General features: G+C 38.1%; 1 protein-coding gene across 5 annotated transcripts in view; it reads left to right on the top strand.

The window, feature by feature from the left end:
- CRB1 (crumbs cell polarity complex component 1) overlaps nucleotides 1-21726 on the top strand; it is a 209474-nt gene that overhangs the window by 3243 nt on the left and 184505 nt on the right. The gene's annotated exons all lie outside the window — the stretch shown is intronic.

The following is a 21726-nucleotide window of genomic DNA, read 5'->3' on the forward strand; positions in this document are numbered from 1 at the left end:
TTCTAGAACCCCTCAGCAATTATTAAGTAACTGAATTTGAATAGAGTTATTTTAATGTTTATTTATTTTTGAAGGAGAGAAAGACAGAGCGTGAGTGGGGAGGAGCAGAGAGAGAGGGAGACAGAATCCAAAACTGAGCTGTCAGCACAGAGCCCGTCGCGGGGCTTGAACTCATGAACTGCAAGATCAGACATGAGCTGCAGCTAGACGCTTAACTGACTAAGCCACCCAGGCACCTCTGAATAGAGTTATTTTAAAGAATATTTTCCTTTCAATCTATCTCAAGTATAAAGAACAAATAGAATCTATAAAGATATGGTCTGATTTATCCAATCTTAATGTCATTATCATGAAATACTTGAGGTCAGAGGTTGGTATTATTCATTAGGGAGTAATTGCCTACTCTTCTTTAAATTCTGCATGTGTAGAGACATTTAAAAGTTTGGTATTCACTGTGCTAGTTAACAGCTTTGCAACAACATGTTATAAATTGCCTACATAATTATTAGAGAAAAAGATATATCTTCTTCTTCATAAACTTATTATCTTGTCAGCTTATAATAAAATAGTCAATACTTCGTGAAGATTACTCACTGTTCCCTAAATAATACAGCAGAATTAATTTTAGCTTCTAGGGGAATCATATTTTTGGGGAGAATTGCATTCTTTTTTCATTTTTGGTGATTTTCAAAAATTATTAATGGTATTACAATATCATATTTTGAAATTCAAGTGGACAAGAAAAATCAGTTCTTAGTCCTCCTTTATTTTTTTAAAATGTGTACTTATTTTTGAGAGAGAGAGAGACAGAGTGTGAGTGGGGGAGGTGCAGAGAGAGAGGGAGACACAGAACTTGAAGCAGGCTCCAGGCCCTGAGCTGTCAGCACAGAGCCCGATCCGGGGCTCGAATTCATGGGCTCAGGAACCGGGAGATCATGACCTGAGCTGAAGTCGGCACCCAACCGACTGAGCCACCCGGGTGCCCCAGTTCTTAGGTCTCCTTTAAATTTCACTGCTAATTTATAGGAAATCCAAGAAGCCCAGTTTTCTCCTTTTAGAAAATGAAATTAAGAGTGTAACTCTTCCCCATTCACACCATCTTTGCTCATACTCGCTTAAGCTTTGTGATCTGTACTTACATTGAAGTTTGTATTTGTCTTGTATGGTATCAAAGTTTGGAATTATCATTTTTGTGTTGATTTATTTCTTTTTTAGTTATGAGATTATAATACATGACTCTAGAAATCATGGGTGTTTTGCAAACTATATATCCTAAATCAGTGGGAGGCAACTGAGTTAACTCAGGGTAGTCACTCATGGAATAGTCATTAAATAAATAAGTTAATGATGGAATTTTTATAACATTTGCTATAAGAGTTGAATAGCTTCCGTTTTCGTGACACTTTTGCCTGGTTTTTAAAATTCTTACATTGTTTAACTTTTTTATAATAGACTTTATTATTTTTTTGATTCTATTATTTTAGGATAATTTTAAGTTCACAGAAATATTGAAGGGATGATACAGAGGGGTCCCCTGTATCCCACACCTAGTTTCCCAAACTCTCCTTAACTTCTTATCTCTGTATGGTTGATTTGCAGCAATTGATAAACCAGTATCCATATTATTAACTAAAGTCCATGGTTGATTCAGATTTCCTTAGATTTTATCTGATATCTTTTGTTTTTATTCTGGTATCCCATCCAAAATACTAGTTTCATTTAGTTGTCCTGTATCCTTAGGTTCCTCCAGGCAGCGGCAGTTCCTTGGGCCTTACTTATTTCTGATGACCTTGACAATTCTTAAGGCATTAGGTATTTTATAGGATCCTCCAGTATTGGAATTTACTTGATGTTTTTCTCATGGTAAGACTGGAATTATTGGTCATTGAGAGGAAGACCACAGAGTTAAAGCATCATTCTCATTACATCATATCAAGGATATGTACAATCAACATGATTTCTGACTGTCGATATTGACCTTCATCACCTGGGAGGTGGTATTTGTCCGTACTCTTAGGAAGGACATCACTATGCAGAGCCCACACCTAATGAGTGGGGAATTCTGCTCCCCATCTTGGAGGGCAGAATATCTACATAAATTATTTGGGATTCCTTTGCGTGGGAGATTTGATTCTTTTTCTCCATTTATTTATCCAAACATTTATTCAAATATTTATTTTTAAATTTATTTATTTTGAGAGAGAGAGCAGGGGATAGGCAGAGAAAGAAGGAGAGAGAGAGAATCCCAAGCAGGTTCTATGCCACCACCAGTGTGAATTCCAACACGGGACTTGAACTCACAAACCGTGAGATCACGACTTGAGCTGAAACCAAAAGTCGGACACTCAACTGACTGAGCCACCCAGGTGCCCCTCAAAGATTTATTGATATCTGCATGGACCCATGCTTATTAACTACATATTCTGGGCTATAATCTGATACTACTTTGTTATTGAAATGTCCCAGCTTTGTCCACTCAGAGTTCTTTCCGTCGGTTCCTGTCCTCTTTTAACTTAACCTCTGTCGATATGCTTTTTGAAAACTACCTTACTTTTCTGGCTTTACAGGATGTTTCAGACTTATCTTATATATTTCCTGTGGCAGCCCTAGCCTAAGCCCTTATTCCAACAGGCCCTGGTTCCTTTGTACTAGAGAATGACAATACAAACCAAGACCTAAATGTAAGGTATGCTTGTTGTCACTGGGGTATCATTTGTTTAGACCACCTTAGCTGACAGAGCATAGAAGTAACTGTGTATATATTAACACATGTGTACAGATGTATACACATATATACACATTTGCGTATATATTTATATACAATTTATTTATAAATATACTTTTATGTACATTGGTACATAAGTTAGATATGAGTTAATACTAATGCCGCTAACTTTATTATCACATGGATTATTCTAGCTTCCTCACCTTGCTTATCTGTAAATTCCCACTCTAACAGTGAGAAATTTGGTTTCTACCATCTGCCATCCATTTACTTATTTAAATTCAGGAAATACAGTTTAAGAAGTATATAAAGTATATGGCAGCATCAGATTCTTAGCCCACAATCCTGTAGAAATAACTATCAATTTGAGCACAGTACTTATGTACATTTCCTTTTGTCTTTAATCTTAACACTCTACTTGTTTCCAATGCTACTTACGTCAGCGCCCTTTCCCTCACCTCCTTCTGTGTGATTGTTTCATACATTTGTAGTATAGCTAGATTGTTGTGTCACACTCTACATTCCTTCCTGGAATCCCCTGACCTTCCAAATGATTTCTAAAATTTGCATGCAGTAAGGTTCTCCCATTGTGCTCTTAAGTTCTGTAGGTTTTGACAATTCATTACAGTGTTATATGAATAGTTTTACTACTCTAAAACTCCCCGTGCTTTACTTTTTTTGACCCTTCCTTCCTGCCCCAACCCCCAGGCAACTACTGATTATTTTATTGTCTGTAGTTTTGTCTTTTACAGGATGCCATATAACTGGAATCATAAAATCAGACTAGCTTCTTTCAAGTTGCAATATTCAGTTAAGGCCCTGCATGTCTTTTTGTGACTCGACTCATTTCTTTTTTTTTTTATTTTTTTTTATCATTGTATAGATGTACCAGTTTGTTTATTCAGCCACCTAGTGAAAGTTATCTTGGGTTCTTCCAGTTTTGGGCTAGGGTATTCATTTCCTTGGGCAGCTGTAGCAAAGTACCATAACCCTGGTGGCTTAACCAACAGAAATGTATTTTCTCATGGTTTTGGAGGCCAGAAGTCTGAAATCAAGGTGTCAGCAGGGCCATGCTTCCTCCCAGGCTCTTGTGTAAAATCCTTCCTTGCCTCTTCCTAGCATCTGGTGGTGGTCTTTAGTCCTTGGCATCCCTTGGTTTTACAGCTGATCACTCCAATCTCTAAGTACTTGCTGTTCTCCCTTTGTCTATATGTATCTCTTTTATTCTTCTTATAATGGCATCAGTCATATTGGATCAGGACCCATCCTAATAACATTACCTTGATTATATCTACAAAGACCTTATTTACAAATAAAGTCACAACTACAGGTCCTAGGAGTTAGGGCTTCAACATACCTTCTCAGGAGACACAATTCATCCCATAGTATCTACTATGAGTAAAACTCTGATATATGATGAACTTGCTTAATTCCACTTTTATTGGGTGAAAGTAACTTCATATATGTGAATTGAGTTATAAAAGGATTTTTAAAACATGGCAAGTGGTCAATACAGTATGGTCATATTTTGCTCTTTTTTTCATCTTTCTTGACAGTATCCCCACCTTCTACATGGTCAACTTTTTGGTTTAAATTGAGTGCTCAGAAATTTTCTCCCACAGGGGGCACCTGGGTGGCTCAGTCAGTTAAGCCTCTGACCGGCTCAGGTCATGATCTCACAGTTCGAGATTTCAATCCCCGCGTCAGGCTCTGTGCTGATGGCTCAAAGCCTGGAGCCTGCTTCAGATTCTGTGTCTCCCTGTCTCTCTCTGCCCCTCCCCTGCTTGCACTCTGTCTCTCTCTCTCGCTCGCTCTCTCTCATAAACAAACAGTTTAAAAAAAGAAAAAAAAAGAAATTTTCTCCTACATGGATTTGCCCTATGAAATTAAGTTAGAGTCTGACTAATATAGAGAGTGGCACTAGGATTGGGCATAAATGTGTTTCCATATTTTCTTGAGACAAATAGCCTAGCTCTTTTACCTAAATAAATGTTTGTTACTTTAACCTGCTTCTCTTTCAGAAACTGTATTTGTTATTTGGGGCACCAAAATATTACTATTATTGGTTTAAAACACTGGTTATACATTACTTTACTCTGCACACATTATTTGTTGTGTTTATGAACATGCCTTTCTTTATTTTCCTCTTATGTTTTTGCATAACAGTGAAATTAGAGAAGGAAAGCAACTCAGTCATCTAGCTCTAGATCCTATTGTTTTTAAGTTTATTTATTTTGAGACAGAGACAGTGCAAGTGGGGGAGGGGCAGAGAGAGAGAGGGGGAGAGAGAGAATCCCAAATAGACTTCACACTGTCAGTGCAGAGCCCGACACAAGGCTCAAACCCACAAAACTGTGAGACCATTACCTGAGCCGAAACCAAGAGCCAGACGTTTAACCGACAGAGCCACCCAGGTGCCCCTATATCCTATTTGTTGACAATGTTAATGCTTTTAAATCAATCTTCTAGAATTTCTTTCCCAATTTAATAAAATGAAGCAACTTCTCCAAAGTTTTACAGCAATGTGTTAGGTAGGTTTTCATATACTCCCTAGCTTTTCCTTTGTTCTCTATTAAATGGAAAATTCAAGCCAATGATAACAATAAAAGGGGCACAGAATGAGAAAGGACACTGTGGTAGGAATGGGCATGACTAGAACTGAATGGTTTTGGCTGGGTGCAACAGCAAGTTTACTGGTTCTAGAGGGAATTCAAGGTAAGATTAGTTGTCCCTAGCCTCAAGATGGGATAATTAATAAATATTAAAAGGTTTTTTTTTTTTATCCAATGACTTCATTTATTCAACAAATATTTTTAAGTCTACATGGCTGATACTGTTTTAGGCTCTGAGGATGTCAACAAAGAGACCAAAATCCATGCTATTGTAAAGTTTATATTTTAATGGAATAAGAGAGACGAAATAAACAAGCACAATGTGCCATTGTGAGCTAGCAGTAAGTGCTTTGGAGAAAGGCAAAGGATGAGAGACAGAGAGCAGGCAAGCCATAAGGATATGTAGGTGAATAATATTTTGGCAAAGAAACAGCCAAGTACAAAGGTCCTGAGGCAGGAATGTGCTTATAGTGTCTGAGCTATTGCAAAGTGTTCAACACCGCTGGAGTGGATTAAGCAAAATAGAGCAAAGTACCAGGAGAGGCGTCAGCAGTTTATTATCTGCGTCTGTTCTTACAGTGACCCTACACAGTAAGTTATTATTAAGCCAGTTAGGACACTGAAGGCCAAGAAAGCTTATGTGAAATATTTAAAACACAGTTATGAGGTGATAAACAAAGATTTAAACTCAGGTCTTTCAGGTTCTATTACTCACCCTAGCTCACAATAGCCACAAGGTAAACAAACGTTTAGGATTTTGCAAGTCCTCTACTAAACCACTCTAGCCCTCTACTAAACCACTCTAGCCGGCAATGAGTAATGGCGGAAGTAATCGCATCATAGGGATTTTGGCAGATGTTACAAGTCAGAAGCTTTTTATTTTTTTTTTAAATTATTCCTAGATAACTAAGTATCCATTTCACCTTTAAAGCTTTTCCAAATTAAACATGTTTACAGTTTCAACTGCTAGCCCACTCTTGTGACTAATTTCTGTAGAGGCAGGAATTGCTCCTACGTAACCTAGGTTAATCTCACTGGAGTCTTTCTGGTACTTTACATAATTGTCCTGATAATTCCTATTGAATAATTCTTTTCTCTAAATTCAAAATTCTGTGACCCTTTAAAATAAGTCTACTTTAGGCAAATTGGTGAGAGCAGGCGGCTAATGAGGTTGCGTTTATGGTTCAGTCTCCGTACGGGTCAGTCTGCGTCACACAGAGACCAAGTCTATTCAACAAGTAATGGCCTGGTCAGCTGGCCTCAGATTTGTAGTGTTGAGCACAAGGAGAAAGAATGAAAATAGTTCTTAGCAAATCAAGTATCATTGTTGGAAAAATCAACTGTGAGTTAGCGGCAATAACTTTTTCACACAGTAAACGAATCATTGTGATTTCATCTATCTCTATAATTTTAGTTATCCTTCCTCGTAAATGTAGTTGAAGGGTAATTATTTACAGTCAGCATCAATTTTTAAATAAGGAGGGTCAGAACATTCAGATTCAGGCCCTGGTCCAACAGTCAGTTGCCTGTCCATGAATGCATCATTGAGGCCGACAGGTCTCTAATTGCTCATTTGTAAAGTGAGGGGGGGGTAGGTTATATAATGACCAAGTTTTCTTTGAGATCTACATTTGATGATTCCATGATTATTTTAAATGGTTGAATCTTAGAGTTTTAGAAGAGTATTTTTAGTAATCTCATTCCCTATGAGCTAGCTTTCGCTAGGTTACACTACAGTAACAAACAGACCCAACATTTCAGTGGTTTACAACAAAAAAGATTTATATTTTGTTTCCACAGTACAGTTTGATTGCAACCTCATGTGTCTTTTTCATCTGGGCACACAAGTGGAAGGGGAAATTCCTTTCCAGAAAGTGGCGTTTTCATGGCAGAGGGAAAACAGCGATGGTAGAACCATGTAAAGTCTCTCAAACCTTTAGCTTGTAGGTGGCTTACGTCACTTTGGCTCACATTTCACTGTCCAAAGCAGGTTGTGTGGCTAAGCCTGATGTCATTGGACCAGGGATGTATTATGGCAGAAAATATTTGAAGCAAATAATATAGTCTACTTCATTTTTCTCTTGTTTCCAACTTCCAGGAAGATATTTCTTTTCTTTTTTTTCAATACATATATTTTTAATTAATTAATTTATTTTGAGGGAAAGAGAGAGAGCATGTGCATGTGAGTAGGGGTGAGGTAGAGAAAGAGGAGAGAGAATCCTAAGCAAGCTCCACACTGTCAGTGCAGAGCCTGATGCTGGGTTCAAGCTCATGAACCATGAAATCATGAACGGAGCGGAAACTGAGTCAGGCACTCAACCAACTGAGCCACCCAGTGGCTACAGGAAGATATTTCTAAACAACTTTATTTAAATAACCATTGGGGATGGTTATTTAAAGTGAATGAATAATGAATCATACGATTTAAATGACATTGACAAACATTTCAACAAATATTTTTTTAAGCAATTAAATATGAGTTAGGTATTGACTATAGAAAAGACCTTTATTCTCCAAGAATATCCATACTACAGTGGAGTGGACAGAGGTATAAAGGTACACATTGTGGTCTAAGAGAATAATCACACTTTGAGATATTGTCAGATGTCTAAGCATTGATCTGGGCATTCTTTCCAGTTGTAGAGATAGAAAATTTAGGTCAAAAGGTCAAACTAGTCTTGTGATATAAAGAAATGTTTTCTGAAAGGGAATACAATCCAGCTTGCTCTGAAATAATTGGCCCTAATAAAATTATGGTTTGATGTTAATTTCAATTCAAATTTGGGGAATGGCACACCCGGTTTGTATGTTATAAATTCCTATGTGTCTTCATCTTGATTTATCACTAGAACCTTGAAAGGAAAAGCTGTTTCCCTCTGTACTCACTACTTTACTCACACCCAATACGTCAACCCTTCTGTCCACAAATTGTGTGTGTTTTCCCTCACCAAGTGATTCTCCAATTCTCTGTGGATACCAGCTGGGCGTCCCATAATTCAGTTCAATTCTGATACTATGTACCTGCGATCGGTGCCAACTGCACAGGTTAAGGTCTCCGTCTCCCAAGCCCACCCACCCCCACCACCCCCACTTCACACACCAATTGCAAGTCCAGTTGTCACTTGTGCTTCTGACAGACTGGCTGTGAATCAGAAGTTCCCACATCTACTTTCTCAGGTTTGGTAATTTGCTAGAGTGGCTTACGGAACTCAGGAAAAAAAACCCAAAAACAAAACAGTTTACTTACCAGATTCTGATTTACTCTACAAGGATACGACTCTGGCACAGATGGAAGAGAGGCCTAGGGCAAGACATGGAAGGTGGAAAAGGATGCAGAGGTTTTGTGCCCTCTCCAGGAACCTCCACGTGTTTAGTAACCCGGAAGCTCTCCAAACTCCTCCAGTTAGGGTTTTTTATTGAGGCTTCATTGTATAGTCAGGACAATTAAATCATTGACCATTGCTGATTAAATCAACCTCCAGTTCTTTTCCCTTCCCCAGGGATCAGGTGATGGGGCTGAAAGTTCCAACCACCTAATTACACAGTTGGTTCCCCAGGCAACCAGCCCCCATCCTGTGGTTATCTAGGGGTTTTCCAAAAATCACCTACTTAACAACCACTGGTGTGTTTAGAGGGCTTACTATGATTTAACAAGCCACTCCTTTCAACTTTATTGCTTTGAAACGATTTCAGGAACCAAGGACAAAAGCCCAAATATTGTAAAAACAATGCTCCGATGCCTCTTGGGAAATTACAAGAGTTTTAGGAGCTATGTGCCGGGAACTATGGACGAAGGCATATCACAAAATCACACATCTCTACCAGAGGTTGGGTAGCAAAAGAGAAGAGAAATAAAAATGCAAGGCTTTACATTTTAGGTATCAATGCCTAAAAACTGCAACAAACACACTATTATAAGAAGTGTTGTTAAAACAAGAACTGAGACAAATAAAAATTTTATTTTAGGAAAATCCATTTGAATCAGGCCGTGCCAAATGGGAAACAGGAGCATTTCCCTGACAAGAGCTAGGGGAAGGACTTTTATAGACAGCAGGTGGAAGCAAAGTAAGGAAATTGTTTGATTGGCTAATACTTTAAGCTGTTGCCTTTATTTGGGAAAACCCAGTTGACTGTGATTGGTGGTCCTCAGGTTTTGATTTCTCTCTCTTTTTTTTAAGGTTTATTTATTTTTAAGAGAGAAAGAGAGAGAGAGAACATGGTGGAACAGTCAGAGAAAGAGGGAGACAGAGAATCCAAAGCAGGCTCCATGCTGACAGCAGAGAGCAGGATGTGGGGCTTGAACTCATGAACTGCGAGATCATGACCTAAGCTGAAATCGGTGCTTAAGCGACTGAGCCACCCAGGTTTTGATTTCTTAACTTTAAGGCGTTACAGATGTAGGTTTTGGTTTGCTTATGGAGGCTTGCTAAGGCATTGGGCTACCTCAGCAGGGGCCTTCATGTTTAATACTTTATGGATGAAAAGCCTTAAGAGAAGCTGCTGCACACTCTCAACAATAGCCAAATTATGGAAAGAGCCTAAATGTCCATCAACTGATGAATGGATAAAGAAATTGTGGTTTATATACACAATGGAATACTACGTGGCAATGAGAAAGAATGAAATATGGCCTTTTGTAGCAACATGGATGGAACTGGAGAGTGTGATGCTAAGTGAAATAAGCCATACAGAGAAAGACAGATACCATATGGTTTCACTCTTATGTGGATCCTGAGAAACTTAACAGAAACCCATGGAGGAGGGGAAGGAAAAAAAAAAAAAAAAGAGGTTAGAGTGGGAGAGAGCCAAAGCATAAGAGACTTAAAAACTGAGAACAAACTGAGGGTTGATGGGGGGTGGGAGGGAGGGGAGGGTGGGGGATGGGTATTGAGGAGGGCACCTTTTGGGATGAGCACTGGGTGTTGTATGGAAACCAATTTGACAATAAATTTCATATATTGGAAAATAAATAAATAAATAAATAAAGAGAAGCTGCTGCAATCTGCCTATTACATTACGGACTATATCTCTACATTTTCTCCTAAGATAATTGTAAAATAATTAAAGAATTATTTTCCCTGTTTGTTAACCTAAATAATTGTAGGAATAAGTAGAAATTTTCTTCTCCTAACTAGCCTCATTATATCTAATTTATTTTGTCTTCTGGCTCCCTTTATGCAACCCTCTATGGAGCACTGAAACCAGGGCATATATACGCTATTTAATTTTCTGCTCAGCTGCAGGAGCCAGCTAACTAGCTGCTGGGACCACTTGAGGTGTTGAACTAAGCCCTCCAACTAAGGCAAGTTTGCATGAACTTGCTGTTTCTCTAGGCTTGGAAGAAAAAAAAAAAAGAGATGCAAACGTGTCCGTATTGAGGGACTCAGTGTCAAAAGCAGAAGGAACCCATTAAGTCCTACCCATTTATTGTCCTATTGCTTGTGTTTGGATCGAATAAATCTCTAGAATCTTACTTATTTTTAAATCACGGGATTCTATGAATCCTACTTTCCTTGGATGTCAGGTACAACTAAACTTAGTTACCGGTCTTTGTCAGGCCTTACACTGAGTAGTTTACACAGTTTATCTCATTTAATACTTGCAAAAAAGCTTGCAAAAAAGACAATTATTCCATTTTGCATAGAAATCTAAGGCTTAGAGAGGAAAAGTAAAGCCATTCACTGAATAGCTCACTCAAACATCTATTTTGTTTGTTTGTTTGTTTAATGTACTTTTCAATATACCACATCACACAGTCAGAATTTGGAAATACTGATTCCAGTATTCATGAGACCTTTTCAACATTGGGCAATTTAAAAATTTTGGTCCCCCCAGAATTACATAGCTTTTATATAGATATAGCATGAGAGCTCTGCATCCAGACTTTTGGCTTTGTGAAGGAAAACATTAATGCAAATATGGGTTCAAGCCCCACATCGGGCTCTGTGCTGACAGCCCAGAGCCTGGAGCTTGCTTCAGATTCTGTCTCTCTCTCTCTCTCTCTCTCTCTGTCTCTGCCCCTCCCCTGCTGACACTCTGTCTCTCTCTCTCTCTCTCAAATAAATAAACATTAAAATTTTTTTAAAAAGGTATTAAATAAAAATTATATATCATGTATCCATTGATGTAAAATGTTGGGGTCTGGGAATGAATGGTCAAGAAAGAATTCTTGAGACGTCTTTGATGCAAAAAAAGCGGTTTTATTAAAGCATGGGGACAGAACCCATGGACAGAAAGAGCTGCACTGGGTTTGTGAGGAGCGATTGATTACATACTTTCAAGTTGGGAGGGGGTTAGGAATAGTGCAAGTCTCTAAGGAATTTGGAAGCAAGGTTCCAGGACCTTGAAGGGACATTTTCTGCTGTCTCATAAAACTTTAGTCATGAGACCCTTCAGATGTGTATCAGAGGGCCATGTGTTTAGAGGATGATTGCTAACATATATCTTGGGGGATAGAGATAAAGGAAGTTTCCAAAGGGATTTTTATATGTTAAAGAAGACTCACAGGATCCTGGAGGTCGAGCTAATGTCAAGCTAAGGTTGTCTTTTGCCTTTAGCAAAATATTAACAATGAGGAAGTTGAGTTCCTGAAGGAAGGTCATCCTGCCTATCTCAAGGACTTGTCAATAGGCTGTAAGTTGTAAGGAAATTCAATGTTTTTTCTACATTTCTTTTGCCTTTGTTCTCCACATCATTCATCACCAGAGCATGTGCTACAAGTATAATTTCAAATATCAACATATTGTATATCTTCAAAGGGAATTTGTTGTGAGATGATGATAGAATTTCAAGGAACCATAAACTTGAGGAATAAACTGGCTTTACAAAATCCAAATATCATACTGACCATGTATGCTATCAGGCCCATTTCTCTAAGGCATTTTTTTAAGTATAACTTATTGTCAAATTGGCTTGCATACAACACCCATCAATGCCTTTCACCCATTTTCCTCTCTCCCCCACCCTCCCATCCACCCTCAGTTTGTTCTCTGTATTTAAGAGTCTCTTATGGTTTGCTTCCCTCCCTCTCTGTTTGTAACTATTTTTTCCCCTTCCCTTCCCCATGGTCTGTTAAATTTCTCAAGTTCCACATATGAGTGAAAACATATGATATCTGTCCTTCTCTGACTAACTTATTTCACTCAGTATAATACCTTCCAGTTCCATCCATGTTGCTGCAAATGGCATGATTTCCTTCTTTCTCATTGTCTCTAAGGCATTTTTATTTACTCTAATAGGTAATCTAAAATGTAATCATTTTTTACTCTAAAATTGGAATTGCTTACAGTACAGGTTATCACAAAGATACATCTCATTAATTCTTAGGGTCAATTATAATCCCTACCATCAACATAGCTGTTTATTTTTTTAAATGAAGAGTAGCGTTCTTATTCTTTTTCTTGCAAATATTTTAATGAAGTTTTTATTTAACTCTATTTGATTTTGCTATTTTATGGCACATATTAGTCATGTGTTTTGTTTTTTTTTATTTTTTTTCAACGTTTTTTATTTATTTTTGGGACAGAGAGAGACAGAGCATGAACGGGGGAGGGGCAGAGAGAGAGGGAGACACAGAATCGGAAACAGGCTCCAGGCTCCGAGCCATCAGCCCAGAGCCTGACACGGGGCTCGAACTCACGGACCGCGAGATCGTGACCTGGCTGAAGTCGGACGCTTAACCGACTGCGCCACCCAGGCGCCCCAGTCATGTTTTGCAAACTATATCAATCAGTGAGGTTTTGTGTACGGTAATGTTTTATACAATGTGTAAAATAAACACATGGGGGTGATTTAAGTGGTGGGTTTTTTATGGGTTCCAAGTCCAAATGTTATGATTCAGTTATTCCCGGGTCCCCCCCAGGAATAGCTAATCCATAGTTTAACAAAACAGGAGTTGGAAGATTATTGCTTCTCAAAGTATGGCAAAGAGTGGTATGAGGGAAGAAGTGAGGAGAGTAGGGGAGTGACGGGTAAGAAAAAGCAAGAAGCCACCAAGGCACAGTGCATTTGGGACCCATGAACAGAAAAATGCACCAGTGGGGAATTGATGTGAGATGAGGGGGTATGGGTGAGGTCCATGTAAGAAAAGGCTTTAAATGTGATCATGAAAAGTCATCCTCTTGTTAGAGTTGTCCAGGTGTTTTCCCATCATGGCCCACAGAGAAAGGATAATACATGACTGCCACACTTGCTCACATTGTCAGGATGGTTGACAACCAAAGATGACCATGTGATGCCTCCTGCAGCCCTGGAAGTCCTATAACCTACTCTCTGCACACATACTGGGGAGTGCCACTGAAGATGATGGGAAGACACTGAAGGACTTTAAAAAGGAGCACTGAATGTTCAGCCTTGGCCACAACGAGGATGTACTAAGTAGGGGCAAGGCTGTAGGTAGAAAGACTTCGTATAAAGTGATGGGGACCTGAAACATTGTGGCCAGAGTAAACAGGAAGAAACAGGGGTGGACATAGAATATTTAGGGGAAAATCAGATTAGCATTTGATAAGAAATGAGTGAGAGGGAAAGGGTGTATAGTGGATGATGATTTCTAGGCTTCTAAATCTTACATGGTATGACATCATCTCAAATGGTAAATGCAGTAAAGGATGCAGGATGAATACTTAGAAATTGAAATTTTGATTTTGAAATATAAGGGGGACATTCAGGTGAAGATGTCCATGAGGCGGTTGGAGATACCCTTCCAAAGTTCAAGGGAAACACCCAATTAGGAGAGGAAGAGTTGAGTTCTCACTTGCTAATAACTATCACTGAGCCCGTACTATGGACTATTTACTGTGGACTACTTACTATTTACTATGATAGGAACAGGAAACAGAAAAAGTCTAGAGAGAAAGTCTATAAAAAATTTTTACCTTATGGATCAAAGCCTTAAATATGAATGTACATACCTAATGACTCAGTAACTCTACTAGGAAAATAATAACTGAAAACGAGGGCAAAGATTAACATGCCAAAGTAGCCATAAATAACATTTGTATATACTGAGAAATTAGAAATAGCCTTAACGAAATCAATAAAAAATACGGGTACATTTGTACTTCAGCATTTGTCCTAATTGTACTAATGAAATCAATCAAACACATGGATACATTTGTACTTCAGCATTTGTACTAAGAAAATATTTGAAACATAAATAGTTTTGCTTTACGCTCCAGTATCTAGGGTCACTTTCAAAGATAGAAACACAATCCAGTAACCAAAATTAAAGCAATTTAAATATTTTGTGGTGCCTCTTAAGAAACACATAGAAATACAGAATATAATGCATAGAAAAACCTTCAAAAAACCTCTTTCTCCATGTTTCTGTCCTCACCATCTCTCCCCCCTTCCCCATGTCCAATCTCTCAGCCTTCCCAAATATCCTTCCTCCTAAAAGCCTCATAGTTTCCTCCCTTTTCTTCCTCTTTGAAAAAAATCTCAATAAAAGTCTCCTGTCTTGGATTCTCAAATCTCATTTCTCTCTTTCCCCATTATATTAATTTTGCATCAGGAAAAACCCAGGAATAAAGCTGGAATGGATAAAACGAGTCACAGAGGTTGGGGGAGGAGTAGGAGAGATGAGCAAATAAAACCAAATTTACTCTAGATGGCAAGGAAAGGGGGAAAGGATGTCAACAACTCATTCAAAAGGTAACTTTTGGAGTACCTGTGTGGCTCAGTCGGTTACGTGTCTGACTCTTGATTTTGGCTCAGGTCACAATCTTGAGGTCCTGAAGCCCTGGCAACGGGCTCACACTGGGCATAGAGTCTGCTTGGGACTCTTTGTCTCCCTTCTTCTCTGCCCTCTCTGGTTTGCACGTGCACACGCGTGCACACACACTCTCTCTCTTTCTCAAAAAAAGTTAAATTTTGTCTCTCCCAAAATAAAAGTGAAAAAAAAAAAAGCATACAGAATGTCAAATTGTATGTCAGGTATAACATATATGTGATGTAGGAAAAAAAGTAGGCAAAAATCTTTAATAATCATAAAATAGAATATTATTGATACTAAATTTTATTTAAAAATAATATAGGTGATTCTAACAAATTTTAAGTCACAGAGCTCCTGCTAAGAGAAGGAGCTATTTATTGACAAAAATATTAAGTAAATATTTTCTGTTTCTAAGATGCTGAAAATATATGCTTCTTAGAGAGAAATCAGTTTTGAAAATATGTAAGAAATGAGAAAAAGTTCATTTCAATTGTAAGCTATATGACCCTGACCCATTTCACTCAAACTCTGTATTTTCTCATCTGCAAAATGGAAATGGTGAATATTTCTAACTTCTTTGGAGTATTGTGAGGATTAAATAAAATAATGTATGTGTGACATCCTCTCTGCTTTACCAAAAATTGTGGTCTTAATTTCAGATCGACAGTCAAACTCAGGATTCACAGTAGGCTTCATCAAGCGCTAAGGTTGGTTATCTTTAAGAAAGTTTACAGGTCAAGCATCATGGCACAAATAACAACAACATAGCAGTGGTCTCATGATCCCTAAGTACAGCTTTGGATGTCCCAATCATTCTGCACACTGGGTGTGTGTAGTCACGAGGAACAAAGTTGACTGGATACAAACAACTTCAGCTTAGGGAAGTTGCTGAGGTCCCTTCAGCTTTTATATCAAGCCATATGAACATAACTGTTTAGTCTAATCTCCTCAGGTCTATGTGACTAACCCCCACTTTCCAGGGCAGCTCCATTTCATTAGTTTCCAATCACTCATTAAACAAACTTGACAATGAGTTTCGTGCTTAGTCCAGTACACAGGCCTTTCATTTATCTTGTATCTGACAGGGGTAATTTATAACTATTCCTGAGTTGCTGCTGCAAGACTAAAGGTCACATCTTCAGGCATGCCTGACTCTAGAGAAAAGATGAAAGAAACAGGAGTTAACCCTTCTTTTCCAGTATGTAAAAGGCTGAGACACATAGTAAACAAATAAAAATCTTACAATCGTTGCACTTGTCTTTTAAAAGCTGAGAGATCAAGTGTTCATTATAGTACTATAATTGTTTTAGGAAGAGAACAAGGGGATCTGCTGCTTGGTTGGAATCTTTTCCTCATTGACAACTTTTCGAAATGATCATTGCTAAAATCAGTGGTTCTCACTATGTCTCCATCTCAATGCTTTCACATATAATAAAATTTAAACCTATTCTGCCCTCCAAATCATATTGTGATGCAGGTTAATGATTATCATAGGAGACTAAAAATGTCAGGGATTGAGGGATGGTGACAAATTGTGGTCTTGAGAGCTGGTTATTGAAATAGGTTGGAGATGAAGGCTATTGAAGTGTGAGGTAGTCATTAAACTGTGAAGGATTGTTCCTATCCACACTGAAGTCCCCCTGGAGTAGGAAGTTACTAGATGGTAGTTGGGATAATTGTTTGGAGGGAGTGAAAAGGCAAAGCTCCTTGTCCCCCAAGGGCATGGCTTCTAAGGAGATTGTGCAAGAAAATGATAGCTAAATTACTTTTAATAATAAATGACCATGAATTTGGGGGGTCAGAGAGTAAATAAAGAGACCGTGGGAAATAAGAGGGTGAGGGAAGAGATTGGTCAACTTGGCAAAAAGTTGATACCTCCAGAGAAAATCACCAGTGAAACATTCCTCGCTGAGGGATGTACAAAGGACTAGACAAAAATGTCAAATTCTCAACTTTAACTCATCTGTATTACTGTATTTTAAAGTCTCTCTGTTTCTCCAAAACTTCTGTGAGATTTTATTACTTTTATAGCCTTGGGGAGTGGAATGGTGAATAATGGTGAACTTGAGCTCTACGTAGATATAGTGTGACTCAAGTTTGCCTCTCTGCTGAGGCCAATGTGATGGGCACAGGAGATTTCTGAGAGATCACAGTCCAGAAGTCGAGGTGGTGACTGACTGCAAAATGAGAAGTAGCCCTTGATGTGGTGAAACATTCTGTGCGGAGGTGGAGCACAGGTGCGTGACTCAGGAGACAAAGCTCCTCCCGTTTTCTTTCTTTCTTTTTTTTTAAGTTTACTTATTTATTTTGAGAGAGAGAGAGTGTGTGCATGCATGGGAGGGGCAGAGAGAGAGAGAAGAGAGAGACAGAGAGAGGATCCCAAGCAGGATCCACACAGTCAGTACAGAGCTAGATGTGGGGCTCAAACCCAGGAACTGTGAGATCATCACCTGAGCCGAAACCAAGAATCAGATGCTTAACTGACTGAGCCACCCAGGCACCCCAAAGTTCCTCCTATGCCAGGGGAGAGACACATGCTGATTAAGTAATGAGAAGAATCATCTAGATAGAACTGAAACTTTTTCAATAAATTATCATTTTTCTTACCAATTTAGTTTTGCTTATTTTCTGAATTAGAGGAGAATATTACACACACACACACACACACACACACACACACACACACACGTTTTCTTGGGTCTATGTGTACTTCTTGGACTTCTTAGCCAGCACTGTAAAGTCATTGTTTGTTAAAATTAATCTTCAGTGTTATCACAGGTTATTTGTGCCTGAAGACCACTGGATATCTTGGATGACCTCCTAATGCACCATCCAGCTTTAAGAAGAAATCACTTGGGGCACCTGGATGGCTCAGTAGGTTAAGCCTCTGATTTCGGCTCAGATCATGATCTCACAGTTTGTGAGTTCGAGTCTTGCTTTGGGGTCTGGTCTGACAGCTCAGACCTGGAACCTGCTTTGGATTCTGTGTCTCCCTCTCTCTCTGCCCCTCCTCTGCTTGCGTTCTGTCTCTCTCATTCTCAAAAATAAATAAAAACATTAAAAAAATTAAAAAAAGAGATTACTGACACAGTTCTCATTTTTTGCATTGTAATTTTATAAACACATTGTTTGTATCTGTAATTTCAAGCAAAGTCATATGGTCAACAGGAATAATTAAAATTTGCTTTGGTTATTTAAACATTTGGATCATTTTGTTTCTGGTTCAAGGGTAAAGGAACACTACTTTGAATTCTATTAATTGTCTTCCTCATGGATCATTGGACATTTATGAATAAAAATTCATAAATATCAGAGAATTCTCAAAGTAAACTTAGGTTGGTAGATTAGTTTATTATGTAATATTTATGTGCTTCTGGAATTCCAAAAATTCACATTGTGTTGCATTGTATTCACACATTCATAGGTCACAGGAGGGGTAAAATGAATTTCTGGAATATAGTCCAAATAAGTAGGAGTTAATTAAGAAACATAATTAAAATATAATTAAATATAAAGTAGTTCTATTTTAGAAGCAGAAAGGCAGAACTTGATAATAAAGAGACTGAATTTGATAAACCCTAAATTGGGAGGACAACATAGGTGGTTCTAGCCCTTTGAACTACTGAATACCTTCATGCTACTGTAACTAGCCTAATAAATCCAAATAGTCTACCGCAGTACCTAAAATTTTCTCCTCAGAGTTTGTTGCTTTTGTTAGTTAAGACTGTACAGAAGGTTCACTTATTAAAAGAAAATTCTACATTAATCCATCAACTCATCAACATAGATTTACTTTCAGTTCACTAATTCAGACACTTGAAGCAAGAAGACCTAAATAGATCAACTGTGGAAGAGTTTGGAAAACATTTTAAGCATGCAAAATTGGTTATAGTGGACCCTGTGATGGGGATTCTCACTGACCCTAATGCAGAATGGGTACACTGACTTCTTACCGTAAGGACAGAGTATTGAAGAAAGCTGTTGGAGGTAGTAACAATGCAACATTCACTCATGCTCAGTTTACCTATGGCTTACCTGAAAAAAAAAAAGAAAAAGAAAGAAAAAGAAAAAGAAAGAATCATTCTTCTCAAGAAGGAATAAGGAATACAACTAACTAATCAAATTATCTACCTGGAATTGCCTTCCTTCTTAGCTATATAAATTTAGGTAAAAATGAAAAGCAATCCATTGCACTTAAAGGTCATATCTGAAGGACACTTCCACTTCTTGAGCAAATGGAATAACAAGGACTGGAATTACTCTCCAGTCTGAAGCATAAAAAAAAATTGACAAAATATATGAAATGATGGTTTTCAAGGTGTGGACTACTAGGTAATGAAGGACAGTTATCCCCAAGGACTGGGAAACAAACAAAGTGAGCCTTACAATTGTCTGAGTTTACTATGTTGAGAAAGTTTCCAGGTAACAGCATAGGAAGGATGCACCTGGGTTGAGCTCAGTAAATCACTGACTTGAAGGGGCAAAGTCGAATTTTGAGGAGATCCAAAGAATTCACAGTACAGAGTACTGGAGGAGATTTCTGCACAGAGACAGAATACCAGAGATCTGCAGAAGCTTCCTTTGAGTATTAAGCTGAGTGCTGATCAGCTCATACATGTGATGAAACTGCCCAAGGCCTGGGAAAGGATATGCCCTGAAATGATTAGAGATTGTAGTGGCCAGCACTCACAGAGGGCTGAGAGCAGTACCTATTTCCACTGGCCAGACTAGATAACCTCATGATTTACAAGACATTGGATAGAGTAAACAGAGGGTCTTGCTCAGTATTGGTGAATAACCAGTTCTAGACTCAGCCTACTCTTGTGTTACTTAACAAATCTTAAAAGCAAATATGAAAGAGATCAAATATTTCCAAATAACTTAGCTGCATCCCAGAACAAACTTTAAGAATATTTATAGGAATATAAAAATAACCAGCACCTAAGAATGTAAAATTCATAATCAAATGGAAAAGGCATGCAAAGAAATAGGAAAATAAGACCCACATGAGGATAAAAATCAGTCTGTCAAAAGTGATCACAAACTGACACAGAAATTAGAATTATCAGGTAAGGACATTAAAACAATTATTATAACTGTATTACAGATGTTTTAAAAAGTTAAATAGGCACATAGTTGATATAAAACAAAAGATTCAAATCAAACTTAGATTAAAACAACAATATACTAAATGAAAAGTACATTGTATAGGATTAATGAGAAATGACATTGAAGGAAAGATGGGCGAAATGAACACATAGCAATAGAGACTATCCAAAACTTAAACTACACAGAGAAGTGAGGATTAAAAACAAAACAAAGTAAAACAAACAAGCAAAAAAACACACCTAAAAACAGAGCAATAGTGAGATGTGGAACAACTTCAAGAGGTCTAGTATACATGCAATTGGAGTCCTTGAACAAGGGGATGTGGAGAAAAGATATTTGAAGGAATAACGGGCAAACTTCCCAAGGGGATAAAATCTACAAACCCACAAATCGAACAAAGGAAAACAAAACAGAGAACAACAAGAAAAAAACAACCTTCAAAGCACCCCAAGCCTTCTTCTCCTTTGCAAAAACAAAAACAAAAACAAAACAAAACACCAAAAACATATGCCAAGCATAAAGAAAACTACCCCAAAACACATCATAATCAAATTGCTCAAAATAAATGGTACAGAGACAGTCTTAAAGGCAGCCAGAGGAAAAAAAAAGACATATGACATACAGAGGAACAATGACAAGAATGAGAGCATGTCCCCTTGGGTAAATACATAACTAGCGAGGCATCTCGTGGCAGGTTGATTATATTATACCACTTTTAATATGGAGGGGATGTGATTTATTCCAACTGAATTGGACAATTGTTCTACATTTGGATTTGTTTCTCCTACCCACCATAGTTATCAAAACAACACAATCCATACACTACTAAATGCTATAATCATATCATGTTACTCCATACAAAATTGTTTCTGTTTTTCCTTATTGCTATCCAATCTTATATTGGGACTGTTATTGATGTTTAATATTATAGTTATTTCATAGGGTATAAAATGTCAGGATAAAATTTTGACTAGATGTGGAAAGAAATGCCCAGTATAGTAGGCATCCTTAAGATGGCCCACAATGATCTCCCCTACCCCACCCATGGTATCCATGCCCTTGTGAAACCCCTTCTCTTTGACTATGGCTGAACCTAGTTCCTATTATAAATAATATAAAAGTAATGGGATGTCACTTTTGATATTAGATTATAAAAAACAGTAGCTTCCACCTGGCGTGCTTACTCGTGTTCACTTGTTTGCTTGCTCTGAGGGAAGCCAGCTGTCATATTGTGATCTTCCCTATGGAGGGGTCTTATGGCAAAGAGTTGCCTAAGGCTAACAGCCAGTGCTGAACTGAGGCCCTGAATCCAAAGATGCAAGGAACTAACCTGTCCAAAACTACACCGGTGACTTTGGAAGCAGATTGTCCCCTTGTTAAGCCTCCAGATGAGACTGCAGTGCAACCCGAGCCAACAGGATGACTGTGACCACATGAAGGACCTTGAGACAGAAATTTCCAGTTAAACTGTGCCTAGATTACTGACACAGAAACTACATGTTAATAAATGTTTGTTGTTTTAAGCTACTAAGTTTGGAAGGTGATTTATTATATGACAAGAGATA

This window comes from Panthera onca, chromosome F1, assembly GCF_046562875.1.
Source record: "Panthera onca isolate mPanOnc1 chromosome F1, mPanOnc1 haplotype 2, whole genome shotgun sequence".
Taxonomy (NCBI): domain Eukaryota; kingdom Metazoa; phylum Chordata; class Mammalia; order Carnivora; family Felidae; genus Panthera; species Panthera onca.